Here is a 12,808-nt window from a genome sequence, read left to right on the forward strand (position 1 = left end):
AAGATGTGGATTATTACTCGGATGACCAGTTGAAGCTGCTCCTTGAAAGCACCTGTTTAACACAAAAGTCGTTCATTCATTATAACATAGGAAGCCTTTCGAAGCATTATGACGAATTAGTTATTTCTTAACCCTCGCTGACAAAAACGTTTCTCTTTTCTACTGTTCTGAAACGTGCCTGTCACTTACTGATGACCGACTGTTCGGCTTAGCAGGTTGTAAATAAATTTTTCCATCGTCCCGATAGCCATCATTGTGTAGGTGCCATGTATATTTCTAACTCACTGAAGTACTCTCGCCGCTATGACTAAACATTTTTTACTGATAAGCGTGAATCTGTCTGGCTTGCGTTTTACCAATCTTTCCTGCGAAACAGACAAACCGCATTTGTTCAATCTATCGTTTCCCCGCTTCATCTTATTCTGACTTCTGTAATGAACTTGAAAACATTTCAAACTGTCTTACTTACCAAAGCAAAAATATAATTATTACTGGCGATGTTACCATAAACATAATAGACCTTACTGAATGCTCATGCTCGGAATATATTACTGCGTTCTGGGCCATGGTTTGCAGTTGTTAATTAACTTGCCAACTGATTCTTCCGGTGTAATTACCCGGCGACAGTTTTTCATCACATTCTCTCCAATGTTATCTTCTCTCAGTGAACTGGAGTCCTAGACTGTGACTTAACAGATCATTGTACCGTTTTTATGTTAAATGAAAGCCCGAAAGAAATTACGCCAAAAATGTTTCAAAATAAAACCTTTGATAAAAGTAAATTTTGTCGATTATTCTGTTGTGCCGACTGGAGTGGTTTTAAATAGCAATGATTCCAATGCTGGCTATAACAGCCTGTATTGAAAAAAAATTTATGCGGTTACTGCATGCACGACTCTGAGCTGCTACAAAAACGCATTTAATGTTCCTAGAAATCCCTGGTTCATAGATGAGCTTTCACGTTCTATACGCAAGCGGTCTACCCTGCGAAAGAAAGTTCGGCAACAACCATTTATTATTCCTCTCTTGAATCGGTTCAAGCGATATTCAAATAAGCTGACCATGCTATTAAAAGTAGCAAAGAAAAAGTACTATCCAGACCAAATAAATAAAAAATGGCAACAATACCTGTAAGAACTGGAAAGTCATAAAGGAATTCTTAAATCAGTCCCCCCACACATATGACATACGATGTTAGTGATGGCACAAATGTTTTCAGCAACCCTACCGAAACAGCTGATGGTGTTAATGACAATTTCTGCAATTACAGCTGTAGCACAACATCACATTTTGCGCCTTGCACTCGCTGTCCCCATTTATTCTACTTGCAGCCCAGATCACCCGAGGAAACAGTGCAAGTGATCACAGCCCTTAAAAGCTGTGGGGCTGGGATGAATGGAATCCATGCTGCCGGGGTGAAACTTGTCGCCAACGAACTTTCCACTGTAATCGCCCATTTCATTACAATATTTCTGTCTGGAGTTTTTCCGTCTTAACTTAAGAAAGGAAAACTACTTCTCGTTCATAAGAAAGATACTCGTGGGGTGTTAAATAACTATGCCGCTATAACCATACTGCCCTCATTCAGCAAGTTTTATGAAAAACGTTTTGTAACAAGACTGTAGAAATATATATCAAAAATTTTAATGGCCCCTGTCAGTCTGGCGTTCGTCTCAATTTTTCCACTGAGGCTACTCTTATCGAGAAAACTGACTTCATAAAACAATCAATTAATTACGGCCTTTTTGAAGTAGCTATATTTGTCGACGTCACAAAGGCATTTGATTCCATTACTCACGATATTCTTTTTTAAAATTAGAAATATTGGGTGTCTGTTGGCCAACATTAGCGCTACTACGGTAATATCTGGCAGATAGGCTTGAGGCTGTTGAATGCAGTGGCATACTTTCTGAATACAATACAGTAAATATAGACGTCCCCCAGGGTTCCATATTGGAACCACAATTGTTCTTGTTATTTATAAATGATCTCCAATCTAGTTCAAAATTTTCAAAATGCATGATTTACGCAGATGACACCAGGGTTTATTTGGCTGATTCTGACTTCTGGAACCTAACTAAAAAATTAAACGGCGAATTATCAATGTAATCTAATTGGGGCAAAACAATAGGTTAAATATAAACCTTAGTAAAACCAGTTTCATAATTTTTCACTCCAATCATGGGTAATTTACCTCAATCCCCCATCCCCGCCTTGGCATACATTTTATCTACCCTTCAGATTACACCACAATCCTAGGAGTGGTGCTCAATAAAACTTTAAAATTTCACTTGCAGATCAAGTAACTTATTGGTAAAATCGCTTTGGGTATTCATGTAATAATTAGAACTTCCGCACATTTTTCTTTGCCCGTTCTCTGTTATCTTTACAAGTGTTTTGACCACAGTCATTTAACATTTTGTTCAAGTTCATGGGGAAGCAGCTATGATGTTTATCCATCACCACTTGTTTCTTTGCAAAACCGAGCCATCCGCATCATTAATTTCAGCCATCCGAAAGAGAGGGCTCTACAATTGTATTTTGACCTTTGAAACCCACAAATTCTTTTTGAATACAAAATAAAAATGTGTATTTTTCTCTTTCGCGCAAGAAATAATGGATTCTTCTACAACTGGATTTACCGGTCGTTACTTTTTAACCTCAACAGCACCCGCTTTTCGGCACACAATACCTTAATTCTACCGAAAATTTGCGCTGACTATGGCAAACAAACTGCCATATTCGCAGCCATTTCATAATGGAATGAACTACCCACCCCCCTTAAATTGATTCCCTGTGCCCATTTATTCCGAAACCATTTGAAATGTTTTATATTATCTACCATGGCATAATATTAAACGTGTTTCCATTGTAGCTCTATTTTTTGCAGTGTTTCTGTTCTTCGGTTCAATCCTTTTACATAGTGTTTAATGTGCATTTGTTTGTATTGCTACAAATAGATGTATATTGGTGTAGGGTGCGTGTATATATATATATATATATATATATATATATATATATATATATATATATATATATATATATATATAAATATATATATATATATATATAGAGAGAGAGAGAGAGAGAGAGAGAGAGAGAATCCGAAATTGGGAAATGAGGGGCTCGGCGAAATAAGAAAGACAATAAGGGTTGGCAGTCAAGAAAACTTCGGAAAGCTAAGGGGAGGTTGTGGTGGGTCATAAAAACAGATAAAGGATTTTTTGAGTCAGTAAGAAAGTGATTTCCTCATTTCCCATTTTCTGATTCGCTACATGCTTAGCGAGGGCCTCTGTTCTGGCAGTCTTGGTGCCAAAGGTAGCTTAAGAGGGTTGAACGCTGGTCGACCACTCTCGACATGTCGTAGGCACTCGAACCATGGTCCGGGGGTTAAAAAGAATGGTCCCCTTCACCCCGAGTAGTCCGAGTGGCGCTCGCTACCACCCCCAAGTGCAGGTTCCAAAACAATACCTTAACATATATACCCGAGAAATTGGTGGGGAAACAGCCCCGCCGGTAGCGTAGTAGTTAACCCACCAGACCAGTATTCTGGAGGTCGTGGGTTTGGATCCCACCCGGCGGGCCTTTTTTCAGACTTTCTTTGTGACCAAAAAAATCTTCATCGTCATCATGACCCACCACAACCTCCCCTTTGCTTTCCCAGGTTTTCTTGACTGCCAACCTTTATTGTCTGTCTTATTTCACCGAGCCCCTCATTTCCCAATTTCGGATTCTCTCTCTCTCTCTCTCTATATATATATATATATATACATATATATATATATATATATTTATATATATATATATATATATATATATACATAATTATATATATCTATATATATATATATATATATATATATATATATATATATATATATATATATATATATATATATATATATATATATATATATATATATATATATATATATATATATATATATATATATATATATATATATTTATATTTATATATATATTTATATATATATGCCAACCAATATACATCCATTTGTAGCAATACAAACAAATGCACATCAAACACTATGAAAAGGATTGGACCGAAGAATAGAAACACTGCAAAAAATAGAGCTACAATGGAAACACGTTTCATATTATGCCAAGGTAGATAATATAAAACAGTTCAAATGGTTTCGGAATAAACAGGCAAAGGGAATTAATTTAAGGTGGGTGGGTAGTTCATTCCATTATTAAATGGCTGCGAATATGGCAGTTTGGGAGGTCGTGGGTTTGAATCCCACCCGGCGGGCATTTTTCCCCACTATCTTTCTGATTCAAAAATTTCTTCATCTGTTTCTATGACCAACCACAACCTCCCCTTTGCTTTCCGAGGTTTTCTTGACTGCCAACCCATATATATATATATATATGTATATATATATATATATATATATATATATATATATATATATATATATATATATATATATATATAGATATATATAATTATGTATATATAACTTTGAACGTCCTTCTGTATTATTATTTGTAGACTCTTTAAAACACGTCAGAACAAACTTCAACTTCATTCCAAAGAAGGTGCTACAAAAATTACACACTACCGTGGCGGGTCATCCCTGGCGGGAATGGAATAGAAGCCACATTATGTCCAAGGGTCAGCCCGACAGGTAGCACATTACCTTATGTGCGATTCTTACTCGAGCCCAAAAATTACAGCCTGAAAATGGCGGTCGTGCCAAGAGAAATTAGGGTACGTGGCGTGAGAAACAGGAACCTGAAATGTACCTTTCATGTTCCAGGTGACTGCGTTGAGAATAGAACGCAGCAAATTGCCACGCGCGACAAGTGAACAAAGTGCCGTGTTCTAACACCAGCGTGTAATAAAAGTTTATTAATAAAACATCATCCTTCGTCGTGGTTAGTTCTCGCCGTACTAGGCTTTCTTTTCAGGCTGTAATCATCCATTTTCTGTGTAACGAGGAAATTTGGGATCATTTTAAACATAGGTGGCACTTGAATTTTCCGAAATAAATATTTATAGCAGACATTAGATGTGACAAGAAATTCTCTCGACAATGGCAGGTATTCTTGTAGCTTCCCCGTCTTGGCATGCGTTTTATACAAGTGGTCTTCGCATAATTTTTATGATTACAAATTGCGCCAGTTGGCGGCTGATGCAGCTGCTGGTCTGAGGAAATATACAAGATTTTGAATTACTCACTTACAAGGTACACATAATTACCGTGGATACAGGTAACCAAGAGGACATCGCAGGGCCAACTATCAATGGGTTTATTAAAAATCCGGTTTACGCGGAAAGAAAAATTCGCAAACACGAGGGAAGAGAAACATGCGAGAAATCAGATCAAGGCAACCTAAGAAATTGTTATTTTATATGCAAAAGCATCTTGTTGTCACGGCTTTTCAGTGGCTATTTCCCCCTCCCTTTTCTGTTTTCAGGACGTTTGTACTATCGAGGACGTATTTCTATAACTCGTATCTTCCTCCGTGTGGGTCGGTCTTTTTTTTTGTCGACTGACAATACGGCAGATCAACTGTTGACAATAATTTCAGAAAATTATTACCTGTTCAAGCAAGAACAATGTATTTATTCGTAGAAGAGAGGAGAAACTATGCAACAATAACGTTTTGTTAACTTGTACTTCCGCCAAATAAACAGGACTATTATAGAGAAAGGGCCTAAAATCCCACTAGAACGAAGCATGAGTGCAGCGACGCATTTCCGGCTATGCGTAATTTGACAAAAAAAATTACTGTACGAGAAAGATTGGGGTCCATAACGGGTGACCCCACGCAATAAAATCACCGGAAAAGGAAGCCCGCCAAATAAATAAATACCAGCCGGAATCAAAACATCTGTTTTGTGTTTGAGAAATTGCGATTTCAACTACAAACCTTGGTTAGAAAAAGAAGTGGCTTCTTTAAGCAGCACTGACATGTACAAGACAAAACACGCAAAACCCTCAAAATTTTGCGTAGGATACGCCACGGGGCATAAATATTTTTTCTTCAAAGTTCCTTGCTAGGAGTAATGCCCGTCTCCCAATTTTGTACTTGTAAAGCTAGACATAGCTACCGAGGGTGACCTAGGCGGTTTGTGACCGTTGTTTGTGCTAACACAAACGTAAATTAATTTTGACTGAGTATAGATAACCGCCACACAGGGTAAAATATTTTGGATGGTAATACAAGCCCACAAGGCAACACCTTATGTCAGTGAAGCGTTTATACTGAACCCTATGAATGTGTAAAATTTGTTGTCATGCTTTTTGATTTTTTCTTCACATATAAGGGTTTTTACTAACATATACCACAGACAGAACCTTTTCGACCAGTTAGAAATTTACGAATAAAATTTAAAAACTTCGAAATTTGGACGCAATGCGATAGTAGTAGAAACAACATCGTGTTTCTTGTGACAATGTAACGTCAATACACTGTAAGTAGTAAATGAATGTATGCTACGCAATCAAGTTGATAGGGTTTTAATTTGAGGCCTATGGGGTTCTTTTGAAGAGGAATAAATGCCGCGAACATGTTGTGTGTTTCATGAGGAGTACAATTGCAGTTCATCTGTGCGAATTTAAATAATAGTTACCTTACGCGGTAAAGCTTCAATGTCGTAAACAGCAAATTGGAATTCGTGTGGTAAAACACTGCGTTGAGATCCAGCTGTGTGTGTTTTTTGCGCCTCATTATTTTGCGACATATCATCCTGCGAAGTTAGGAAGTCTGAAAAATCGTAGAGGTGAGCCTCAAGTTTGTGAACGAGGCGCCTGGACTAGGCTCCCCCAAGGAAACAGGCGGCTGCGTCAATGCGCTTGCGTATGAAAATACCGAAACGACCAGAGAATTGCATATGTCGCACGTATATCGCAATATAACATTTGCCATGAGTTTAATTGTTATTACACGGTGGCAGAACGAATTATATAAACCATGGTTGGCAATAAGCCGATTTATTTAGAGGATGTATCGATGTTCGCACAAGCGCCTATAGCAGTTACGGAGAGGCACGGAGCTGTACGTCTTCGATGTTGTCTTTGGTTGTTGAACGTTGTTCTATGCGACACTTAGCAGTTTCTTCTTTGGTCGGAACGAGTGAGGAGTGCGACTAGATCGGTTGATGCAATAACCAGAAACCGTGGATGATTGCCTGCTGCCGAGGATAATGGTATCTTTGGTGATGGCTCTTACGCGGCAACAACGTAGTCATGGCAGCAACAAATCGTCTATTGTTGTCAGACCCTTGTCGGACGATATGGCTTAAGGCACGGCATCGTCTACATGTCTTGTCTTATCTGGTAACGGTAGGTATTGATGGTCACTGAAGGGGGACACCGGGTGAGAGACGTGGGATAGTTTTGGTCACGGTGAGGCTGGGGCTGCCAAGCACGGCCGGCGTACCCTCGACGACTCCCCCCCGGCCGAGTCATTCAGAAGCTGGAAAAAGGTAGCCTCAACTGTCGGTGCTATATGGCGGCCAAAGAAACCAAGCGAACCATGGCAGCGAATGAAGCGATCAATTTGCAAGATATGTCAATCAATCTTCAAGCGCCAGTAGAGTAGAGGCTTCTTCGTGACCACTGCTTCGGTATCGTCTGGGATGGCTGATTGCGGCGCTACGTGACACTTGGTACCTCTTTTGCTTGCGTGATAATAATATTAAAATATCAAATGGCCCTAAATGAGATTTAAAAACCCAGTTATTCCTTCAAGATAAATGTTGAGAAAAGGACCGCGGACTTTACTTAAAGTTGTATTCATCAGCTATAGAAGATTCGCGTCTACTGCAGGACGAAGGCCACTCCAAAAATTTCAATGCACTCCTCTAAACATCTTTTCGAGTATTTTCTATGCCCGGCAACGCATTCATAAAGACTTTTACAGAGCTTTGCAGCTATTACATCTCACAATTGAAACCATGCTGTTCCCCACAAATTTATTTGTAAAATATGACGCCTAAGTGGGAACAGTATTAACGTATGAAGAGACTGGGTACCTGGACACGAACCACATTGTTCAGCTGCTCTCTTCTACGAATAGACGGAGCATGGGGTCTCTCATGAGCATGGTCCTTCCCAATCTGCACTGGGGCGTGGAGTAACGCCCTCGCTGTGTCCCTCGACCTCCCCATAGATGCACATCTACCACCACAAGAAGGATAGACGAGCTCGTCTAAAATATCAAACTCGAGCTGGCCACTTCAGTCACCTACCACTTCTTCCGCTTGAAGTGAACTTTTCCTCAACAAACATTTTGCCAATACACCCAACACTCCTGAAACACATCGCAAGTGGCAAAGCTTACACCTCACCCACCCCTCAATGTGCTGACGGAAATACCACACTGCATCAGAACAGGCACACCTTCTTTGCTTGTGTCCAGCCTTTGCTAGACGCTGTATATTCACATTCGCGCAACCTGAGCCAGATACAAAAATGGATCAACAAGCTGTATCCAAAATTGAAGCTTACTCAATTAAAGCGGTCTAGCACGTGTTATGTGAGTGGGTCCCGGAATATAAGTACCTGTACCAAACTGTCGAACTTGTACATAACTACGAACTCTACTGTTACCATGAGCTGGCCCATTACTGCACATGCCAAGAACTGCCCAATTCATTTACCAACTATAGCATTAGGTAACTACCAGCATTTGTTTATTTTGCCTTTCCTCTCTCACCATTTCCTCCATCGCGTGCAGTGGTACTTTGCTTTTTTTAAAGGTTCTCGACTGCGCTCCTATGCCATAATTTTTTGTATTTCGACTCCACATCTGGTGTTTTTTGTTATGATGACAACAGTGCCACCTGCAATAGCCACGTATGATAAAGAGCATTGCGGATGCAGGCTTCCATCTTCTTGAGGGCTTGCATTGCGCTCGAGTTAATTTTTCAAAGCTGTGGTTTATATGGGCTGGGCAAAGGAAAACACGGCGGTTTCCTGCATAATCCCGTGAATATACGCGAGAAAGTCAGGTTGGAAAGAAGTGATATATACCTGAACCCTTGCATCTACCGAAACTTGTAAGTGAAAATGATGTAGTGCGGAAAGCTAAAGTAGAAGGTCAAGCAAACACGTTGGGAAAAGGTGGCGGCAATGCAGTTGGAACAGCGTCAATGTGACAATGGGAAACACTGCCCGGGCGCTACTTTGGAGCGGGTTGGCAGCGCGTAATACCAAAAATAGTGTCCACACGTCCCCGCTTCGCCAGTTACCCATCTGTACATAGCGCACGGGCGCTTGTTTGATTAACAAGATCCCCCGCTTAGTGCAATTGAAAAGTCGTCTAATTGCGCGCAATTCCAATGAGGCATCAGGACCAAGTTTTTTGTAGAAAATTTTTTATTGTGAACGGTTCTGTTGCGATAATGTCCGTGAATTAGTAGCAGTTGACCCGCAAAAACGTGCAGAAACGTCACCTTAATATAAAGTGACGGGACTGCATTCTATCACGATTATTGCCGTTATTTTAATTGACTGCGTTTTTTCGTACGCGTTCTATTATTGAGAGACTCGGCCAAAGGAGTCTTTGAGCGGACCCTATTTGCTGTTTTCCTGCAGGTGCTTACGAATTTTTGTAATTAATGGTGCTCAAAAGCTAATTTAGGCCTGCGGTGATGGGATTATGTCCTCACATTATCAGCCATTAAATTCTTTGCCTTTCGATCATTTGATTTTTTTTCCTGATTTTTTTACTGAAAGGTCCGTGATATCGCTTCCGTTCGTCCCATGTTTGCACTGTTAGCATAAACACGCTTTTCTGCTATCGTGACTAACAAGCTGGAAATATCCGCACGTCGGGGCTCCCCCGCATTGAGAGGGCAGGCTTGGCCATGGGTTCACTTGGGGCGATGACTTACCGGCTTTGTTGACCTTTAGAGATGGAGCTATGGCGAAGGTGCTTGTGGAAACCGCTGGTAGTACTGGTGCTGGTGGTGTAGGTGGGTGGAAATGGGTGCCGGTGGTGGAAACTGTGCCTGTGAAGCCCTGGAACTCTCACGTGAGTAGTCGTGGCCGTCTTTGATACCGGGAGCATTCGATGATCTACGCCGTCTCGATCGTCGGCAGCGTTACACTTTGGCAGACGCGTCTTTGTGAGACGAGTGATCCTCGACCACCTGCTGCCGAACATTTCTTCCCTGTATGAGGCGATTGCAGGTCTACAACAAGGAGCCGTGTGTGCCTTGACAGTTGGTACCCTTGAGCGCACCTTCGGTGCAGTATTTGGCATCATGAGGCTCAGCGCATGTGGGGCACACTGTGACTCGTCCGCAAAAGCTGCTAACATGGCCAATCTTTAGGAATTTCCGACGCAGCCGCGGTTTCGGCAAAAAAGGTCGCGCTGGGTGCCGAAAGTAGCCCATCTTGACATGTGCAGGAATACAGTCACCTTGAAACACAAGCTTAACACAACGGCATGATTGCGCCGCCCGTTGCCGGTTTAACAAGTATGGGCAAGTCGGCATCCGTTATGGAGACATCAACATCATAGCTGACTCCCGCGGAAACACTCTGCACTGGAGATAAGGAGGCCCAAACCTTCATTTATCCCAGCATCGTGAGTAAAACTGCATCTCGCTGCTCGACGTAAATAGCCAAAATATTCTTCCTGTGGTTAATTCGTGTCTCCTTATTACCCCCGGCAGAATGGCTTTCAAGGAAACAGAAATTGCTTGACGATTGAGCATTAGGAGGTTGTCATTCGGGGATTCCGGCACAAACAAGACGGTATGGACCGGGGGCCTTGTTCGGGTAGTTATAGACGATGCGCTGGACGTCGAGGACGCTCCAGTCGACGGAGAGGCCGCTGCGCGAAGACTCCGTTTCGCCTTCTTCCCGAAAACCAACTTGAAGTTGTCATCACTGCTGCCATCGCTAGGTGCGGAATATAGCTGTGTCCTGGGAACGCACCTCGCTTGGGAGGCAGATCCTTTTCCTTGGCGTGGCACCATCCGGTGGCATGTTACCCGGCGGAGTGTCCGCAGGTTCCACTTCTATCATCTCCGCTTCAAGGGAGCGGCGTCCCTGTGAGGTAATATAAATATAAATATAAACAGAAATACCAAAACACACACACACACACATACACACACACACACACACACACACATATATATATATATATATATATATATATATATATATATATATATAAGAGGGTTTACCGCCAGTTGACCGCTTATGACAGGCTGTAGACGTTCGCGTCACGCCCCGGGGGTTGACAAAGAAGGTCCCCTTCTCCCCGTGTAGTCTGAAGTGGCGCTGGCTACCACCCTCAAGCGTCAGATACAGTGTAAATATAAATACCCCAGAAAGTGAAGCAGAACACAGTCGCCCAGATAGCCGAGTTGGTAAGGCATTCGAGATCTAATCGAAAGGCGTGGGTTCGGTCCCCACTCTGGGCGCGTGTTTTTCTTTCTTTCTTTCTCACGTAATTAATAAAAGTTCATACTAATGTAACGTCACTAACGGTAAAAAAATAGTCTAACATTCCCCTATGCCTTCTTTGGCGTTGTAGACTGCCGGCATTTCTTTCTGTATATATATATATATATATATATATATAAATTGGGCTACCGAACCACCTACCATACTTCCGCCATCAACATTAGGCAACGAATTCGTCGACCTGTGCTCTGTATTTTTCTGCTCTCAAGTAGTTCACGAACCAGCAACAACAACACTTACAACCGGCAATACCCTTGACCTCGAACGAACAACCAGGCCTTTTTTGGACATAACTTACGCACCAGGTTTGAGTGATCGTTCATTGTTGTTCAAAATTAGGCTCACGCGTCCGAAACCGGCCAAGAGCACCAAAATAATTCCCGATTATAATAAAGCAAATTTGAAGGCAATAACTACAAACTGGAATTTTTTTGACACTTCTGGAGGGTTTCGACAAGCACACCATGCAAACTAATTGAAATCTGTTTATACGTAGGGTCGATGAACGAGCAACAAATACATTCCCGTCCCCTCTATCACTACAAACGTACACGCTCCATGGTTTATTACTCAATTAAACAACTATCTAACAAAAGGAGCGTCCATATAGATTAGGAAAGCGTTCCAACAACGCGCCCCGATGGAATGCCTATAAATTTGCACCTACTGAGTACATAAACACGATTCAATCACATTTATCTTTACCACTCTCCAAAGACACATTTATCATTACCACTCTCCAATCCATGCTATCTAACGTTCCTAAAAAGCTTTGCCTCGTAATAAACAGAAGTGAAAATACGATACCCCTTACCGATAGCTCTGGAGACGCTGTAGCTCCAGAACGGTGCACTTTATCTCTCAACAATTTTTTCACTTGCCATTTCAGTCGCACTATGAATGTTCCTGTGAAGAAATGCCATTGGCGTTGACATGTTTGAGTGGCGCCTCCTTGCTCTGACGTCGGCTTAGGGACTCGCTCCACTGTCGTCTGCTACATTCGCGCCGCTGCTGTAGTCGCGCCGCAGTCGTCCGCGTGGGAGTGGAAGCAGTGCCTGGGCTAGAAATCGCCCGTTTTGATGTTTTAGTGCTTTAAAAAGTTTATTTCCAGCCAGCTTCTGACAGGTCTGAATAATGTCAAGCTTTATTTAGCACGAGTTTAGCACACGAGGAGAGAGAGAACGACTTTCTCATAGCATCTCTAAGACGATCGCGTGTTGCTCGTGCTATCTAGCGTATTAGCGAGTTGTTTGAGTGCTAAGTGCTCCTCGATAAGTATGAAAAAGGCGTAGGCTTCCCTACAGTATTTCTGAGATGTGAGATGCTCTTATGAAGACCCAACAGTGTCA

General features: G+C 41.7%; 1 non-coding gene across 1 annotated transcript; it reads left to right on the forward strand.

Annotated features, from left to right (window-relative positions):
- Positions 1 to 11,344: 11,344 nt before the first annotated feature.
- On the forward strand, positions 11,345 to 11,416 carry Trnar-ucu (transfer RNA arginine (anticodon UCU)). The gene has a single exon. It is a non-coding gene; the product is annotated as a tRNA-Arg (tRNA).
- The last annotated feature ends 1,392 nt before the right edge of the window (positions 11,417 to 12,808 follow it).

This window comes from Haemaphysalis longicornis, unplaced genomic scaffold (assembly GCF_048455015.1).
Source record: "Haemaphysalis longicornis isolate Haplotype H1 unplaced genomic scaffold, Haemaphysalis longicornis Haplotype H1 scaffold_6, whole genome shotgun sequence".
Taxonomy (NCBI): domain Eukaryota; kingdom Metazoa; phylum Arthropoda; class Arachnida; order Ixodida; family Ixodidae; genus Haemaphysalis; species Haemaphysalis longicornis.